Genomic DNA, 19,243 nt, shown 5'->3' with positions numbered 1-19,243 from the left:
AGGTGGACATGTCATAAGTTTCCAATTCATCCCGTGCTCCCAAAACAATAGCGGTGATTAAATTACCGAGAGGGACTTGATTGGTATGAGCCCTCGAAGCACGATACAAATTGTCAAATATCATTCCAATACTATCAACCTTTAAACCTTTGAATAAACAATCCCAAACAAACAAATCCCTGACTTGAATCTTCGAACTCTCAACACGACCAAATAGTGAAAAACTCAAATATTTGTGAAAGAAGAACACACAATTGTCCTTAATCAATTTGCTTGAAGTGTTTTTAGAGTCGAAAGAAGTTTGATCCGAAAGAGTTTGCCAAAAAGAGTTATTGTCGAAATCCTTAGGCTTATCATAAAAATCACTAGTAGGGAAACCAAACATATTCCCCATAGCCTCATAATCTATGGTATAGGTAGTACCATTATTCCTAAAAGAAATTTCCATTGTCTTTTTGTTCATCTTCAAAGTAACCAAAAACTCAACCACATAATCTGTAATTTGGGGAAAACGCATAGAAGCAAAAGTTGCCCACCCCAAAGTCTCAATAAAAGTATCAATTTGAGTAGCGAAGTTCAACTTCCTTACCGAATCAAAGTCAAGACACTGCATGTCCACGAACTTACGAGTGGCATTTGAAAAATGCTTGAAACGTCCAACTTCTTCCTCGGAATGAATATCGAAATAAGCCCCGCAACCAACACGAAGGCGATTAGCCTCGGTGACAGTCGGCTTGTGTCCAACACGCTTTGCTCTAGGCATGGTTATGGTGGTTAGGGTTAGAAAAATAAAAGATGAAAAGAGAAAAGCTTGAGGTTGAAGATGAAGTAGAAGTTGTATTGAGTCTTGAATTTGAAAGGTGTAGGTGATTGAAAAGGGTAATGAATAAATTGGGAAGAGTAAAAGTAAGGTATTGGGAAGAGGTTAGAGTAAGGGATTGGTTAAAATTGGAGGTGATGTGAGGTTTGTGTAAGTAATAGGGATATATAGGTTTGAATAGGAAGAGTAATAGTTAGATTAGGAATAGGAATAGGCTGAAAATAGGCAAAAATCCGGACTGATGAGTGCCTTAACCACGCGTGTCGCGACCGAGGACGCACATCCGCGGCCGCGGCACGCGTTTTTCAGAGAATTTTTCTCCGAATTTCTGTGTGCTGCTTGCTGAAGTTACCGAGAATCTACCATTCTCGGCCGCGGATCAGCCCCTGGTCACCCAAATTCTGAAGATTAACTCCATTTTGTGTATTTCCTTGATAAATTTTATCCTGAACTCCTTGAAAATGTAATCTGTACTTAAAAATATAAGTGTAAAACATTAAATGATAAGGAAAACCAAAGGTTTATCCTTATTAATGGAAAAATAAACGTAAATGCTTTAATTAATGTATGTAAGTTAAGAATATTAAAGGTTTTGAACTAAAATTAATTGAAGCATTTATGTTTGTTCAATAATGTAAGTTAAATGAATCTTTATTTAAGGAATTAAAACTTAGTTATTAATTTTTAACTAGTCATGAATTTACTAAAGTTTCATTTAATAGATTCATTAATGTAGAATAGTGAAAATAATGATAGTTTAACCATATAATCAAAATCAGGATATAATGCAAAAGAGAAATTTTTATTTATTGGAAATATGTACAACATATATACAAACAAAACAAACAAAGCTATGCTATAAATTCGTCCCTTTCAATCGGGATTTCCTTAGCCCTATAGCGGTCTATTTTCATCTGCACGAAAGCTTGACGTTCTGGTGCAGAAAGAAAATGTGGGCCTGATCGAAATACTCGTTTCACTAGACCTTCATATTCTAAAAATTCATAGTCTAGCGTCGAAAAAGATTCAGCATCACTCCAAGGAACAGAAATACTTCCCTTGGTCCCTAGAATTATTCCACATATGATATTCCCGAATCCAACCTTCTTAGCCTTGGATCTAGACGCGGCAACAAGACCCTCCATCAGAATCTTTGAAGAATCAACCATGTTGCCTTGAAATATATCTCCAAGAACATAAAGATCAGTGTCTTTGACCACACTACTGAATGTGCGACCGAACAGACTGTGACTCAGAAATTTATGCAAATACAGCATAGAGTTGGAGTGAAAAGACTGATTATAGGCAAGTTTAGGATTGAAATGCCAGAATCCGGTGAGCATTCTCCAAATATCAGTGGATGTCATGTCTCTTCCAGGATGACGTTTGATAGTATCCTTTAAGGGAAAACCAAACCAAGCATGCAATTCAGGATATCCAAAAGTAAAGGTTTTGCCATCCCGACGAAAGCTAAGACGCACCCGACGCTTGTTAACAAAACGAACCGTACAGAAGAATTCGAATATCCAGTCTCCAATTATAGGAAACTTCATATCAACGAATTTGGTCCATCCTAAACGTTCCATATAGCGACTCATATCGTCTCTAATTCCTAGTTGATGGTTAAGAAAGTCATCCATGTATAACATTCCTACAAAGAATGTATATCGATGCCTCAAGAAGCGCCTTCCCTCATCATGATTGAAGATAGGAAAGTTACATCCATAGCGCTCTGATATGTCACTATGTTTATTGCGTGAAGCAACAACTTTCTTAGATGGTGTGTTGTTAGAAGTCATGGTGTTTGGAATGAGTAAGGAAGCAAAAGGTTCTGAACTTAGTTTCTGGTTTGATGAATTGTAAGAATATCAGAGAATTGTTCTGACAGAGATGAAAAGAATGTAACAGAAAACTAAACCTCTAGAACCTATTTATAAAATCCTAGGATGAAAAGAGGTGTTTGTTTTAAAGTGAAAAGGCATAAAATCAGACCTCTTAAAAATGAAGAAACTCAATTTTTTGTTTCTGAAAAGTTGTGTCTGCTGGAAGATGAAGAACACAGGTCTGATTTCTGCAGAAATTCACCGTGTCGCGACCGAGGATTCTGAGCCGCGGTCGCGACACGCTGATTTCCTTATGGAAATCAGGCGTCAAAACCTCTATTTTCTGATCCTCTACCGAGAATCCCTATCCTCGGTAAGTTCAGAATTTTCCTGTCTATTTGAAAATCAATTGAAATCAGAATTCTCAACTGAGAATCCCAAATCCTCTGTAAGTTCAGAACTTCCCTAGCTAACTAGAAATACCCAAATTCTCAACTGAGAATTTTAAATTCTCTATAAGTTCAGAAAATTCCTTATCTTTTAAGAATTCTAAATATGTGAATTCTCAACTGAGAATTCCAAAATCTCAACTGAGAATCACTAAATTTCTTCTAACTCACATTAAATCCCTAAAATTTAATTAAAATCACGACTTGAATATATTTTTTATGTATCTAAAATTCTAACATAAAGTGATATAATTTAAAACAAAATAAAAATAAATAAAAAAAATAAACAATGTGTAGAAAAACGAAATGATTTATATGTCAGTTAATCTTGTTACGAAATCAGTTCCTATTTCAGAAATATTTTCGTAATAAATTTTACATCGATTACCATTAACTTTGAAACGATTGCCGTTAGTTTCCTCAAGTTCTAAAGAACCATAGTCGAATGTTTTGACGACTAAATACGGTCCTGTCCATCTGGACTTAAGTTTTCCTGGAAATATACGAAGCCGTGAATTAAATAACAACACCTTATCTCCAACATTAAAGTGTTTGACTTTGATCTTGGCATCGTGCCATTTTTTCACTCTTTCTTTATAAATCCTCGCATTTTCATACGATAGATGACGTAACTCATCTAACTCATTTAAATTGAGCAAACGTTTCTTTCCTGCTTGTTGTAAATCAAAATTAAGTTTTCTAATAGCCCAATAGGCTTTATGTTCTAATTCGACTGGCAAACGGTATGGAGTCATTCCTATTGGTGATTTAAATGCAGTACGGTATGCCCATAACGCATTATTGAGTTTTTATGACCAATCTTTTCTTGATGATGAAACAGTTTTCTCTAGAATCCATTTGAGTTCTCTATTTGAGATCTCCGCCTGACCATTTGACTGAGGATGGTATGGCATTGACACGCGGTGGCGTACTCCATACCTTTTCATAAGTATATCAAAATTTCGATTCATGAAATGGGTACCGCCATCACTAACAACGATTCTAGGACAACCAAATCTACAAAATATATCGTCAAGAAAATTAACAACTACTTTAGAATCATTCGTAGGGGTTGCAATTGATTCAACCCACTTCGAAACATAATCAACGGCTACTAATATGTAAGTTTTACCATTGGAAGGCGGAAAAGGTCCCATGAAATCTATTCCCCACATGTCGAAGATTTCAACTTCCAATATGTTTGTGAGGGGCATCTCATCTTTCCTTCCTAAATTTCCTATTCTTTGGCATTTATCACAACGAGTGATAAATGAACCAACGTCTTTAAACATCGTAGGCCAAAAGAAACCACATTCAAATATTCTAGCTACCGTTTTATTAACTCCATTATGTCCTCCGTATGAGCTGGAATGACATTCCGATATTATAGATTCATATTCATTTTCTCCAACGCATCTCCTAATTATCCCGTCACCACATGATTTGAATAAAAAGGGATCTTCCCAAAAATACCGTTTAATGTCGAAGAAAAATTTCCTCCTTTGTTGGAAAGATAATCCTTCCGGAACAATATCGGTTGCAAGATAATTAGCAATATCTGCATACCATGGTGACATGACACTTTCTACTTGATAGAGATGTTCATCGGGGAAATCATCTCGTATACCGATAGTTTCACCTATAGGACCGTTTTCATCTTCTAGTCTTGATAGATGATCGGCGATAAGGTTTTATACTCCCTTTTTGTCTTTAATTTCTATATCAAATTCTTGTAACAACAAAACCCATTTAATCAGACGCGGTTTTGCATCTTTCTTAGCAAATAGATAACGTAAAGCTGCGTGATCTGTATAAATAATAACTTTAGATCCTAACAAGTATGACCTAAACTTATCACATGCAAATACTACGGCTAACATCTCTTTTTCTGTTGTTGTGTAATTTAACTGTGCACCGGACAATGTGTGACTTGCATAATATATAACATGTAATCTTTTATCCTTTCTTTGACCTAAAACACATCCTACATCTAGGTCACTTGCATCACACATGATTTCAAAAGGCAAATCCCAATCGGGTTTAGCAATTATGGGTGCACTGACTAAGGCTGTTTTCAATGTTTCGAAAGCTTTAATGCAATCTTCATTAAAATCGAAGGTTGAATCCTTCATAAGCAAATTAGTAAGTGGTTTGGAAATCACAGAAAAGTTTTTTATAAATCGTCTGTAAAAACCTGCATGTCCTAGAAATGATCTTACTCCCTTGACAGTTGTTGGTGGGGGTAATTTTTCTATTACTGAAGTTTTTGCTCTATCCACTTCTAATCATTTTTCAGATATTTTATGACCTAAAACAATTCCTTCGTCAACCATGAAATGACATTTTTCCCAATTTAATACTAAATTCGTTTCTTCGCATCTAGAAAGAACTTTATCTAAGTTTTTTAAACATGTATCAAAAGAATCTCCATAAACTGAAAAATCATCCATAAATACTTCCATGATATCTTCAATGAAATCATTAAAAATTGCAGTCATACAACGTTGAAAAGTTGTTGGTGCATTACATAGACCAAAAGGCATTCTCCTATATGCAAATGTTCCATAAGGACATGTGAAGGTTGTTTTATCTTGGTCATCCGGGTAAATATATATTTGAAAGAATCCGGAATAACCATCAAGAAAACAATAAAATGCATGATCGGCTATCCTTTCGATCATTTGATCAATGAAAGGTAAAGGAAAATGATCTTTCCTAGTTGCCTTATTTAGGTTCCTATAATCTATACAAACCCTCCAACCAGTGGTGGTTCGCGTAGGTATTAATTCACCTTCATCATTCCTTACTACAGTTATGCCTCCCTTTTTGGGTACACAATGGATTGGACTAACCCATTCACTATCCGAAATAGGATAAATGATTCCATTGTCTAAAAGTTTAGTAATCTCATTTTTGACTACTTCTTTCATATTCGGATTTAAACGTCTTTGTCTATCCGCTTTAGGTGGCTTATCTTCTTTTAAGTGAATCCTATGCATTACAATACTAGGATTAATTCCTTTTAAATCTGAAATCTGTCATCCCATACTTCCTATTCTATTTCTAACAACTTCTTTCAATTTTTCTTCTTGATTTTCTGTTAATTTGTTAGAGATGATTATAGGTAGAGTATCACTTCCGCCTAGGAAAGTGTATCTCAAATGGTTTGGTAATTCTTTAAGTTCTAATTTAGGTGGAACTACTACTGAAGGCGGAACTGGTCCATCTTCTCGAATCAAAGGCTCTGGGTCCTTATCTTCTAATTCTTCACCCATTATAGGTTCTATTATTTCTTCTCTTTGAACAATGTCATTAACACATTCTTCAACTAAATCAAGTTTCATACAGGCGAAATCCTCCATAAGATATTTCATTGCTTGATTCATATCGAACTCGATCTTATCGTCACCTATTCTTAAAACTACTTTTCCTTCCGACACATCAACTAGAGCACGTCCCGTGTTCATGAACGGTCTACCAAAGATTAGCGGACAATTAGCATCATAAGCAAAATCTAAGATAACAAAATCAGTAGGAAAAATAAACTTGTCAACTTTTACTAAAACGTCCTCAATTATACCATATGGTCTTTTAGTGGATTGATCCGCTAATTGCAAAACCATATTGGTACGTTTGATGTCTTCTTCTAAACCTAATTTTTCAAAAATAGATAATGGCATCAAGTTTATACTAGCTCCTAAATCACAAAGACAACTTGGGAATTCCATATTTCCCAATTTACACGGAATGGTAAAGCATCCGGGATCTTTGAGTTTAGTAGGTAATTTGCTTGATACTATCGAACTACAATCTTCAGTAAGTGAAATGGATGAAATTCCTTCCCAACTAATCTTTTTTGAAATTAAATCTTTCAAGAATTTTCCATAGTTAGGAATTTGCGTAATTGCATCCATGAATGTTAAATTTATATGCAAATTTTTAAGTTTATCTAAAAATGATAAAAGTTGTTTATCATGGTCCTTATTTCGGACCTTGTGTGGAAAAGGTGGCTTTGGTACAAAAGGTTTCGTACTAGAGTCAATTGGTGTATCTTTTTGTTTTAATGTATCTTCTTTGGATTTTAGTAAATCATTTCCAGGTAAAGTTGAATTTCCGGGCATTTCCGGACCTAAGTAGTTTTTCCCTGAGCGAAGAGTGATAGCCTTAACATGCTCTTTCAGATTTTCTTCTGTTTGGCTGGGAAGACTTCCCTCTTTGCGGGATGGAATTGATTTAGCAAGTTGTCCAATTTGAACCTCCAAATTATGGATGCTAGATGATTGGTTTTTGATAAGTTGATCGAATTTACTTTCGATCCGTTTAAAACCATCGTCTTGATTACTTACCTTTCCATTCATAGCATCTATAAATTTGTCGATTTTTGAAGATAAAGTGCTAATCGTATCTCTTGTTTGATTTTGATAATTATTTACACGATATTGATTAGCATTTGCATTATTATTATTATTACTATCTTTCCAGTTAAAGTTAGGATGATTTCTCCATCCAGGATTATAAGTATTAGAATAAGGATTAGTAGTTTGGTTTTGTCCTTGGACAAAATTTACCTGTTCTATCTCATTCATACCTTCGTAATCAATGTTTGTCTGGATCAGATTACCATTAGGATCGCACGGTGCCATAAACCTATCAACTTTGTGCGATAAGGCAGAAAATTGGGCTTGTAACATCGCAACTGGATCAAGATTCATTATACCTTTAACCGATGATGTACCTGAGGATGATGGTTTCGCCATTGGTATATGTCCACGCTCTGTGGGCCACATACTACTGTTGATTGCCATTTCCTCCAAAAGTTCTCTTGCTTGGACGGACGTCTTCTTCATAAATAACCCTCCAGACATAGCATCTAATGAACCTCTAGTCGTAGGATTTAATCCATTATAGAATGTCTGCATTAAAAGTGCATCTGGCAATTGGTGGTGTGGGCATAAACGTTGAAGTTCTTTAAAACGTTCCCAAGCTTCATAAAGAGTTTCATTATCATTTTGGGTAAAAGATGTCAATTCTTTGATGACTCTTGCGGTTTTTGCTAAAGGAAAATATTTTGATAAAAACGCTTGGGCTAATTGGTCCCAAGTTTCAAATGTTGCAGCAGGCATAGAAGTTAACCAAATTTTTGCCTTATCCTTCAAAGTGAAAGGAAAGAGGCAAAGTTTGATTGCTTCGGCTGTTACATCAGTAATTTTAAAAGTATCACAAATTTCTAAGAAATTTGTCAAATGGGCATTAGGGTTTTCGTTAGGTAGTCCATAAAACATTACGTTGTTTTGCAACATATTAAGCAAAGCAGGCTTAATTTCAAATTGATTTGCGTTTATACGGGGTCTAACTACACTATTAGTTACACCGGCCATTCCTGGCCTAGCATAATCCATAAGTGTCGGTGGATCGGCCATATTTTCTGGCTGGACTACTTTGGTTTTTAAGGGTGTTTTGTCTTTGTTTTTTTTGTCTTTCTTGTTTTTCTTAAGTGTTCTTTCAATTTCTGGATCAAGTGGGTCTGGTGGCGTGCCCGAACTTCGCGAACTGCGCATGAACTTGAAATTGTTGCACGAACCAAACTACCTTCAAAACAAAATTGAAAACAAATATGTTATATAAACTGAAAATAAATAAAATGTAAAAGTTGTATAAAAATAATGTGTAAACCTAGATTCGAAAATAAAATACGAAAAATAAAATTTTGTCAAAAATTTTGGCGTATCCCCGGCAACGGCGCCAAAAACTTGTTGAGCGATTTCCGCAAGTGCACGGTTTCGCTTGTAGTAATAAAAATATCGATCCCACAGGGATACGTTTTTTAACGAAAAACTTATTTTTGAATCTGTAAATTTCGAACTTGTTAGATTTACTATTGAATGTTAATGAAAAGTGAAATTTGTCTAATTGAATTTAGGAAAAATAATTGTTTAATTGAGTTTGTGGACTTTGGGTATTTGAAAATGCTAGAATAAGATTTTATATTAGAATATATCGATCGTTAGAAAAGTTTTCTGATTTAGGGATGAATTTTACAAAACAGGAACATTTAGAACTTTTAGAAAAACAAATAAATGTATTCGTTTGCATTGAGCAAAGAAAACAACTTAAACTTTGTATTAATTATGATGATGAAATAAATGACGAAACCTCTAATTAATTGGCTTTGAACGTGGCAAAACCCTTTAGCCGGCATAATGCCCTTAACCAAATTAAAACTCTACCGAGATAATAATTTGCCTAAGTGTTCAACAAAGTTTCCTTGTAATGATTTTGAATTAACTACGTTTTAATGAAAACACCAGCAATCACTTTAGTGGGTTGGTTACCATAAGTGCTGCATAACGATTTATCGAATAGAACGGACTTTATTAGATGAAATATAAATTGATACAAGTTTACAGAGAACATGGAGCATCGAGTTCTTCGAGGGCGTGCAAGTGAACGGCTGGTCAGTCCTTTCCTTGGGTTTCCTTAGAGGTTGTCAGGCTCAGGGGCGAACACTCTACTCAATCTTCTCGCTGTAACTTCGTAATAGGGATTCGGTCGGCCTCTACCAAAATACAAACTAAAACTGGAACAATGTCTAAATGCTACTGTGTTTGTAATTAAACTATAAACAATATGTGTACCTCATCTTGTTTTGTACAGAATCTAATTTCTAACTCTCGAATTGTTTTTACTTAGAACTTATACATTAGTTCTACGCTCTGATTCTATATCTATATTACATAACATTACATCGCATTTTTCTCAACATCAACTCTTTATTTATAGATGTTGAAGGGTTGTGATTGAAGTGATATGTCCTTTTGTGAAAAGACGTATTCGTTGGTAAAGAGTCGTGTCCGTTGTTAAGAATTGTGTTCTTTGTGAAGAGTCATTTCTATCCACCCGAACGAACGCGTTTCTTGATTTTCAACATGTGTTCATTGCACCTTTGGCAGAATTCTGCACTTACCGAGAATGGGGATCCTCGGCCGTGAATGGAGGAACATCAAGTTAAGCTTTGGACGAAGGGAGGAAGTAGCTGAAGGACGCGTGTCGCGACCGTGGGTGGTGGATTCGCGGTCGCGGCACGGTGCGTTTTTTCACTTCTTTGCTCTCGTTCATGTCCTTGACTTGGCGCTTTTGATTTACGTCGTCTTTGACTCCTTTTGTAGGGTTTTTCTTCTGTTTTTGATCCTTTTTCGTTCCTATTTGGATTTTACCAAATATTTAGGTACCTTGCAAGAAAGAAAGATATTTGAGAGTAAAAGTAATCTAAACAGATATAAATAACAGAAATTTGTAATAAAAATGATGTAAATATTAATGATATTTTAGGTATATTTTGGGCTTAACAGATGCTAATGAAGCAGAGGCACCTGAAGCTCCTTGAAGCAGCACGAGAATGGAGGATTGCATTTTTAGTCTTGATCATTTATCTTTGTTTTTGTCCAATAGGATATCATGAATTACTCTCAATAAAATTATGTTTTTGTGCGATATTGATAATTTTGTACATTCTCATCTGCACCACATATCAGCATTTGACATTCACTCATTTGAAACACTTCCATTGTTATCATGGCATGGATGAAAGTCCTAAAAATATACTTATTGCTCAAAACTTAACCACTGAAGAGAGAAAATTAATGGAGTGGATAAATAAAATAAATCATGAGAAGGGTTTCCTTGGCCTTACAATGATAAGCCAGACCTAAATTCATCAAGCGAAGAGTTCTAACCTACTTGCACACAAAGAAGGTCAACCAACAATTGACAGAGCTCAAAGAGGCGAGCAGTAAGCCAAAATCATAATGGTCTTAAGCACTAAGATTTCTATAAGAAGGTCACCTCCAATTCCACGAAGGACACCATCACATGGATACACCATTCAGATTGAAGCATGAAGAGGCAACCGATCCATAGATGATAAGTGACCCTACCTCATGAGCAACAACAGGGTCCAAACCCATGATGTGATGATCCAACATTACAAAAAAGGTGCCAGAAAAATTCAGGAGCAAAGTCTAGCAATAAGAAATGAAGATGAAGCCATCCAAAGCCATCTTGGAAAAAGATACCGCAGAATTCGAATAAGACTAAAAGCCAACACAATCCACTAAGTGGCTTTAAGGAAAAAAACAATCAATAGTGCTACACAAGTGGCTAATCAAGCCTTCAAGAAAAGCTCACTTTAGTCAAGGAAGAAAATCTGGAGTCTATCAATCATGTCCTCAGAAAGTTCATATCCAACATGGAAGTCCATAGCTAAGATCAAGAGTGCAGTTGAGTGAAGATAGGGACGACCACAATTTTGGGAAGACAATCACCCTCAGTGAAGCCAAGAAATCCTTCTCATAAAAAATGCAAAAAAGAACAAAGAAAAAAAAATCCTGATAGGTTGAAAATCTGCAAAGGACGACCTATGCAACAATAATGGACTTCCCCCAATGAGTGAAAACCCGTAAAAGGCATTCATTTGAAAATTCCAGGAACAAAAGTGAGTAAATAAAATAGTTGAAACGTGAAAACCTGTAAAGGCGCACTTCAGTGACAGTGGTTAGGAATCTGAGCAATAAACAATTCAATGTATATTTGCCAAGTGTTCTGTTTGAGTTGAACAGTTAGAAGTTATATATACGATGAAATGTTTGAATCAATAGATATCTCACTTCAAGAGAATTCTCAAAAAAAAAATCAAATAAATAAGATATGAGTAAAAAAGACTACTCCTCCATCTTTATGCTCCCTGAAGCTTGGTCTCTCTACTCCTCTGTTGTCCTCTCAAGAGCCGACTTTGACAGAAGTATCTTGCGTTTATAATCATCCAGAGTAGTGAACTCTAGTCCAAACCGAGGAATATAGTGAGTTCTTCACTCCTCACCTGTATACACAGACCAATCAGCATAGTGAGTGACAATGGTTCACTCCCAACAGTGGTGTTCCACAATATAAATGCAAATGATGCCTCACCTCAAGTTTTTCACGGGCATCCACCCAAACTCTATTTAGCACCCAAGATATCTCCATCAAGGGGTACATCCATATGATCTGATCACCTGTGAGCCAGTTCAGAAGGCTTTTCCACTAGTCAAAAGACTGGGCACCAACTCACCTTCGATGCTAAGTATGGAAATCAACAAAAAATGACTCTTGGGTCCATGCACTTCAAAATACCCAATTTCTCTTGCATCCATGAAAATAAAGAAAAAAATGTTGAATTGAAAACCTCAAAAGAGGCAATCCAGGCAAAAGGAGAGATAGAGAAAAAATTGTGAGATGTTAAAAAGCTTAATTGAAAACCCATATGGGCAATTCAGGCAAAAGGAGAGATAGGGAACAACAAAGAGATCCCGCTGAGTTGAAAACCCGAAAAGGGCGGCTCAGGCAAAAATTAGGGAAAAACGAACATATCAACACTTCCTGAAAAAGATATGAGCCTCATCAAGCTGAAACCTTGCCCCTAGAGCTTCTCACGTCAGACCTATCTATCCTCATCAAGCTGAAATCTTGCCCCCAAAACTTCTCATGTCAGACTTATCTATCATCATCATCATTTGCAGACAGTATAAGCTCTCATAAACTGGGCATATCGTCAAAACACCATTCATTGATCCTAAAGACGCCCCATCTCTCGAGTCTGGAAAGAGAATCTATGGAATCATTTCATCCAATCATGCATAATCTTCACACATTTACCAATGTATCGACACCGAGTAAAATGCACGTGTAGCACACACATTCATTCGCACACACATACTTACATGCATATATGCATACATTAGGCTACATACGCATCACTACACATTTTTCATTTGATTTGATGTCAACTCTACGAGAAAATGGGCATCTTGCTTTATTGCAGGGAATACTTGAAACTCCAGGGACCGTCACCAAAACAACATCTTCTGAAGTAAGAGAATCCAGGGGCATTGAATGAGAAAATTTAGTCCTAAGCAAAACAACAGAATTGTCAACAGACAGAAAAATTTCTCAATAGCGGCCTGAAGAAAGAGTTAGCCCACAAGAAAAAATTATCATCAATTCAACAAGGCCAGATGGCTCTTGAAGGGAGAGTGGGGTTTTGTCTTCTGCAGATCAGATGGCTTCCGAAGGAAGAGTTGGGTCACAGAAAAAAAAATTATCATGGCTCCTCAAGGGAGAGTTGGGTTTTGTCTTCTGCAGATCAGATGGCTTTCGAAGGAAGAGTTGGGTCACAGAAAAAATTTATCATCAATTCAACAAGGCCAGATGGCTCCTGAAGGGAGAGTGTGGTTTTGTCTTCTGCAGATCAGATGGCTTCTGAAGGAAGAGTTGGGTCACAGAAAAAATTATCATCAATAATTCAACAAAGCCAGATGGCTCTTTAAGGGAGAGTGGGGTTTTATCTTCTGCAGATCAGATGGCTTCCGAAGGAAGAGTTGGGTCACAGAAAAAAATTATCATCAATTCAACAAGGCCAGATGGCTCCTGAAGGGAGAGTGGGGTTTTGTCTTCTGCAGATCAGATGGCTTCCGAAGGAAGAGTTGGGTCGCAGAAAAAATTATCATCAATAATTCAACAAAGCCAGATAGCTCCTGAAGGGAGAGTGGGGTTTTGTCTTCTGCAGATCAGATGGCTTCCGAAGGAAGAGTTGGGTCACAGAAAAGATTATCATCAATTAACAAGGCCAGATGGCTCCCGAAGGGAGAGTGGGGTTTTTTCATCTGCAGATCAGATGGCTTTCGAAGGAAGAGTTGGGTCACAAGAAATTTTTTTATCATCAGTTATTCAACAAAGCCAGATGGATCCCGAAGGGTGAGTGGGGTTTTGTAGCTCACAAGTGGATTATTTGACAAGAATGATCAACTTTTGGGACAGACTGTTGAAACACCTTTCCACATAATTTTGATTTGACAAAATTATTTAAGTATAATTGAAATACATATTCTAAACACACTAAGTTTAAATGCTTTGATTTATTCTACTAATGTGTTTGTTCAATGTTGAGTTAAAATTGTTTATAAGACACAAGAATTAAAAGGCCCAAGCCCAATACGGAAGTCAAGGCCCAAGTTAAACAACTCAGTACAACTCGGCCCGCGTTTGTTAAAACGCTGTCGCTTTGGACAAAACGCAACTCAGCAAGAGAAGGATCTAGAAGACCTTCGGGAACAACTTCAAGATGAAGCTGCTGAGTAGTCTCGACAAAGCGTACAAGATAGCAGCTGGCTAATGAAAACTTCCAGACAAAGTATTACTACTTTGGGTAAAGTTCAGACGACACAGTATGCTGTCTAGTTGACTTTACCATAAAAGGAGAGACAGTCTGCTGAGCTGACCGAGGACAGAAGATACACAAATCTGATTGGCCGAGAGCTCTGAGCAAGTCAGGATGACAACGACAGGAAGCCGTTTCCCTCCAACGGTTATTTCGAAATTCGAAATGACCGATGCCCAGACGTCTCTATAAATAGTGCCATCAGAAGCTTCATTCCACACAGAACTTGATCAAGCCATTACGCTGACCAAATTTCTACACAAGTTCTGCAAGCAAAGAAGCAAAGCAAATCTTACACTACAATTCATACATTTGTGTAAAAGTCTAGAGTGATTGTTTCAATCGTCTAAAGTGTCTTAGCAAATCTTTGTATAGGACAAAACACTTATCATTTCTAGAGATAGAAAGGAGAGGCTGAGTACTCGGTTATAGTACTCAGCGTGAGATTAGGATTGAGTAGAGGTATAGAGGAAGGTACTCTTGTTATACTCAGTTGCTAAGATTGTAAAAGGTTTGAGGCTCTACCTTTAAAGAGCTCAGTAGAGGATTCGAAATCTCAGAACGTGTTCCGGGGACAGGACGTAGGCTTAGAAGAAGCCGAACCTGGATAAATCTGCTGAGTGAAGTATTTCTTACCTTTAACTCCTTATACATATTTCTTGCTTAAAATAACCAAAAACTGACCAAGTAAAGAGGTCAAGTAGAGTTGTGCGCGTTGAACATCTGAGCTCAGGAATAGACTCTAAGTGTTATCTCCTGACTCAAGCTAAGAAACTGACCTAGTCACCAGTTGACTAAGCCAGTATCTTGTTGTTTACTCAGCGCCGCTGTTAAAACCTTTTTCCTTAGAAAAAGAAGTCTGCCCTAATTGCAAAAAGTTTAAATAGTTCCTAACCCCCCCCTTGGAACTATACTTGCAACCTTACAAGGGACCAACAAGTGGTATCAGAGCTTAAAAGCTCACTGTAAAAGGTCTAACAACCTTGAGCTGATCCCTACCATGGGCGAAAACAGCACTCGGTTTCTCCCTGGAAACCAAACAACTCAGATATTGCCTGAAGGGCTGTCCATTACTAGGCCTCCCCTATTCTTCGGGTCAAACTATACCTTCTGGAAGAATAGGATGAAAAATTTCATTCAGGCTACAAACATGAGTGCCTGGCTATCTATAGTCCAAGGCCCATTTGTATCTGTCGAAGTTGTGGCTGGCCAAACAGTTGTAAAAGCTGAGGCCAAATGGACAGAGGATGATCTTAAGAAGCTTCAAAATCACGCTTCGGCTATCAATATGCTTCACTGTGCGCTCGATGCTGCAGAATATAATAAAATCTCAGGTTGTGAGTCGGCACAAGAGATCTGGAAAAAGCTGGAAGTCACCTACGAGGGAACCAATAAAGTAAAGGAGTCCAAGGTGAATCAGCAGATGAGACTGTACGAGCTGTTCGAGATGAACAATGATGAGGGCATTTCAGACATGAATGCAAGGTTTACCAACATCATTAATGAGCTCAAGAGACTTGGGAAAATCTTCACTGAGGAAGAACAAGTCAAAAAGATACTCAGGAGTCTTCCTAAAGACTGGCAAGCAAAGAAGACAGCAGTTGAGGAAGCTCAGGATTTAACCACCTACAAATATGACGAACTCAACGGTTCATTGCTGACCCATGAGATATCTATGAAAAACTTTGAGGTGAAGGAAAAATCTGAAGACAAGAAGCAGAAATCCCTTGTCATGAAAGCTGACTCCACTAACGGGAGCTCAACTGATGATGAGGAGATGGCCATGTTCACAAGGAAGATGAAAAGGCTATTCAGGAAGAATGACAAATACTCTAAGAAGCCTTACAGAAAGTTTGATAAGTATAAAGCTGACTCAAGCGACAGCAAATACAAAAAGGACAGCTCAAAGCCCATTACATGCTTTGAGTGCCATCAAACCGGCCATATTAAGTCAAGCTGCCCCACACTGAGGAAAGACAAGAAGAGTGGCAAAAAGGCAATGGTGGCTACATGGAGCGATAGTGATGAGTCTTCATCAACAGAAGCTGAGGCCACCGAGTCAGCGAAGATATGCTTCATGGCTGACGAACTTGCTAAGCCATGCGTCTCTGATCATGTTGACCCCTCCGTCGAATCTGACGATGAGGAGCAATCAAATGAGGTAATATCACTTTCTCTGCTCAGAAACGAAATGGGTAATGCCCTGAGTGATCTCTATACACTTATCAAAAAGTGTAATAAGAAAATTAGAGCACTCAGCAGGCGCTGTGATGAGGTTGAAGAGGTCAAGCTGAGTGACCTCAGATACCTCCTTCAGGACAACTCAACGTTGCATGATAACATGAAAATCATACATGAGTCTGTCTCTGAAGTCCAATCAGTTTCAAAGAAACTGAGAAAGGAAGTCACAACTATCCAGAACCAGTTAAAGGTTCCAAATAAAAGAAACATTCCTCTGAGAACTCAGTGCCAATGTACTCAGCAGAGATGGAATCCCCAACGAAAAGTCCAGTGTGACTTTTGTGGGAAGAAAGGACACACCACTAAGGTGTGCTGGCACGCTCAGCACTGGGGTGCTGACAAGTCAGTGAAATATCCTAAACAGAAGGTCAGCTGTGACTTCTGTGGAAAGAATGGCCATACTGTCCAAGTATGTCGCCATAAAATAAAATATGATGCTTTACCTGTTGCACCTAACAAGCAAGGACCCAAAAAGAATTGGGTACCTAAAAGTAACTAGTTACAATGCAGGTAAGCCTGAGATGTGCTGAGAAGTCAAAGATGTGGTATATTGACAGCGCATGCTCGAGGCATATGACTGGTGATGAAACTCAGTTCATCACGTTTGAGCGTAAACGAGGAGGAAGTGTAAGTTTTGGAGACAACAAGAAGGGTAAGATAGTAGGGTCAGGAACCATCGGAGGTAATCCTACTATTGAATCTGTCTCCCTAGTCAGCGGACTCAAATATAACTTACTCAGCGTAGCTCAGCTATGTGACAATGGGAAAAAAGTTATATTTGATGCTACTGGATGTAAAATATACGAGGGTAAAACAAATGAGTTAATTTTAACTGCCCCTCGCATAGATAATGTCTTTATGCTAGACTTAGAGAAAAAGTTTTCAAAAACTGTGTGCTTAGTATCAAAGGAAGAGAATTCCTGGCTATGGCACAGGAGACTTGGTCATGTAAGCATGGACCTCCTGGCCAAATTAGCAAGAAAGCAATTGGTTGAGGGACTGCCCGAACTTAAATTTGAAAAAGATCAATTATGCCACGCTTGCCAAGCTGGAAAACAAACCAAACAATCTTTTCACAGCAAAAATATTGTCTCAACTAAGCGTCCGTTAGAGTTACTACACTTGGATCTCTTTGGTCCAGTCCAGCCGCTGAGTCTGGGTGGAAGAAGATTTTCCTTGGTCATTGTAGATGACTTCTCTCGGTATACGTGGGTCATCTTGCTGACCAGCAAGGATGAAACTTTTGAGACATTTTCAAATTTGGTTAGAAAAATTGAAAATGAAAAAGACCTAAAATTAGCTCACATCCGTAGTGATAATGGTGGAGAATTCAAAAACCAAAAGTTTGTTGAATTCTGTGAAGCCAGCGGCATTGACCCCAATTTTTCTGCTCCTAGAACACCTCAACAAAATGGGGTTGTAGAAAGGAAGAACAGAACTCTGGTTGAAATAGCCAGGACAATGCTGGATGAGCATAGGCTTCCAAAGTATTTTTGGGGAGAGGTTGTTAACACAGCATGCTATATTCTTAATAGGGCTTTAGTTAGACCTATATTAAAGAAAACCCCCTATGAACTTTGGAAAGGACGAAAGCCCAATATTGGATACTTTCGTGCCTTTGGCTGTAGATGTTTTATTTTAAATACCAAAGATAGCTTAGCAAAGTTTGATTCAAAAGCTGATGAGGCTATCTTTTTGGGCTACTCAACAAACAGCAAAGCATACAGAGTTTTTAATAAACGAACTCAAGTTTTAGAAGAGTCAGTACATGTAGAGTTCGACGAAACTAACCCTGCAGGTAGATACCAGCCGCTAACCGAAGATGATCCACACTCAGTAACCACCGCTGACCAAGAACCAGCTACTGAGTCATTCACGAAAAGGCTGATCAAGAGTAAGAGTGAACCTAAGATTACTTTTACTGACCCATCTACTTCTGCAGAGATTGTTGAAACACAGACAGCACAAGATATGAATCTACCTAAAGAGATAAGGATCCCAAGAGGGCACTCAGAAAGTGCAATCCTTGATTCTGCTGGGAATACCCTGATGACGAGGAATCAACTCAGGAAGTACCTCAGCAATGTTGCTTTCGTCTCAGTTCAAGAACCGAAGAATTTTGCTGAAGCTGAGTATGATGAATTCTGGATGAACGCAATGCAAGAGGAGCTCGATCAATTCAGAAGAAACGATGTATGGGAGCTAGTGCCTCATCCAAAGAGTCAAAAGACCATTGGAACAAGATGGGTCTTCAGAAACAAGATGGATGAACAAGGGAATGTAGTCAGGAACAAAGCAAGGCTTGTAGCTCAGGGCTACAGTCAGCAAGAAGGTATTGACTACGGTGAGACCTTTGCCCCAGTGGCAAGGCTAGAAGCAATTAGAATTCTATGTGCATATGCATCTTACATGAATTTTAAATTATTCCAAATGGATGTCAAAAGTGCATTTCTTAATGGAGTTATAAACGAGGAGGTTTATGTTAATCAACCTCCAGGCTTTGAGGACCCTAAATTCCCAAACCACGTTTATAAACTCAAAAAGGCTCTGTACGGCCTCAAGCAAGCACCACGTGCTTGGTATGAGAGGCTGACCAGTTTCCTGCTGACTAGAAATTACGTCAGGGGCAAAGCTGATACAACCTTATTCATTAAGAGAA

At 37.8% G+C, this 19,243-nt stretch overlaps 1 non-coding gene across 1 annotated transcript; it reads left to right on the top strand.

The window, feature by feature from the left end:
- Positions 1-8,027: 8,027 nt before the first annotated feature.
- On the top strand, positions 8,028-8,134 carry LOC136221191 (small nucleolar RNA R71). The gene has a single exon (XR_010684973.1). It is a non-coding gene; the product is annotated as a small nucleolar RNA R71 (small nucleolar RNA).
- Positions 8,135-19,243: the final 11,109 nt, after the last annotated feature.

Source organism: Euphorbia lathyris, chromosome 2 (assembly GCF_963576675.1).
Source record: "Euphorbia lathyris chromosome 2, ddEupLath1.1, whole genome shotgun sequence".
Lineage (NCBI taxonomy): Eukaryota > Viridiplantae > Streptophyta > Magnoliopsida > Malpighiales > Euphorbiaceae > Euphorbia > Euphorbia lathyris.
Note: the sequence above shows the minus strand (reverse complement) of the source record. Positions and strands in the feature narration are given on the sequence as shown.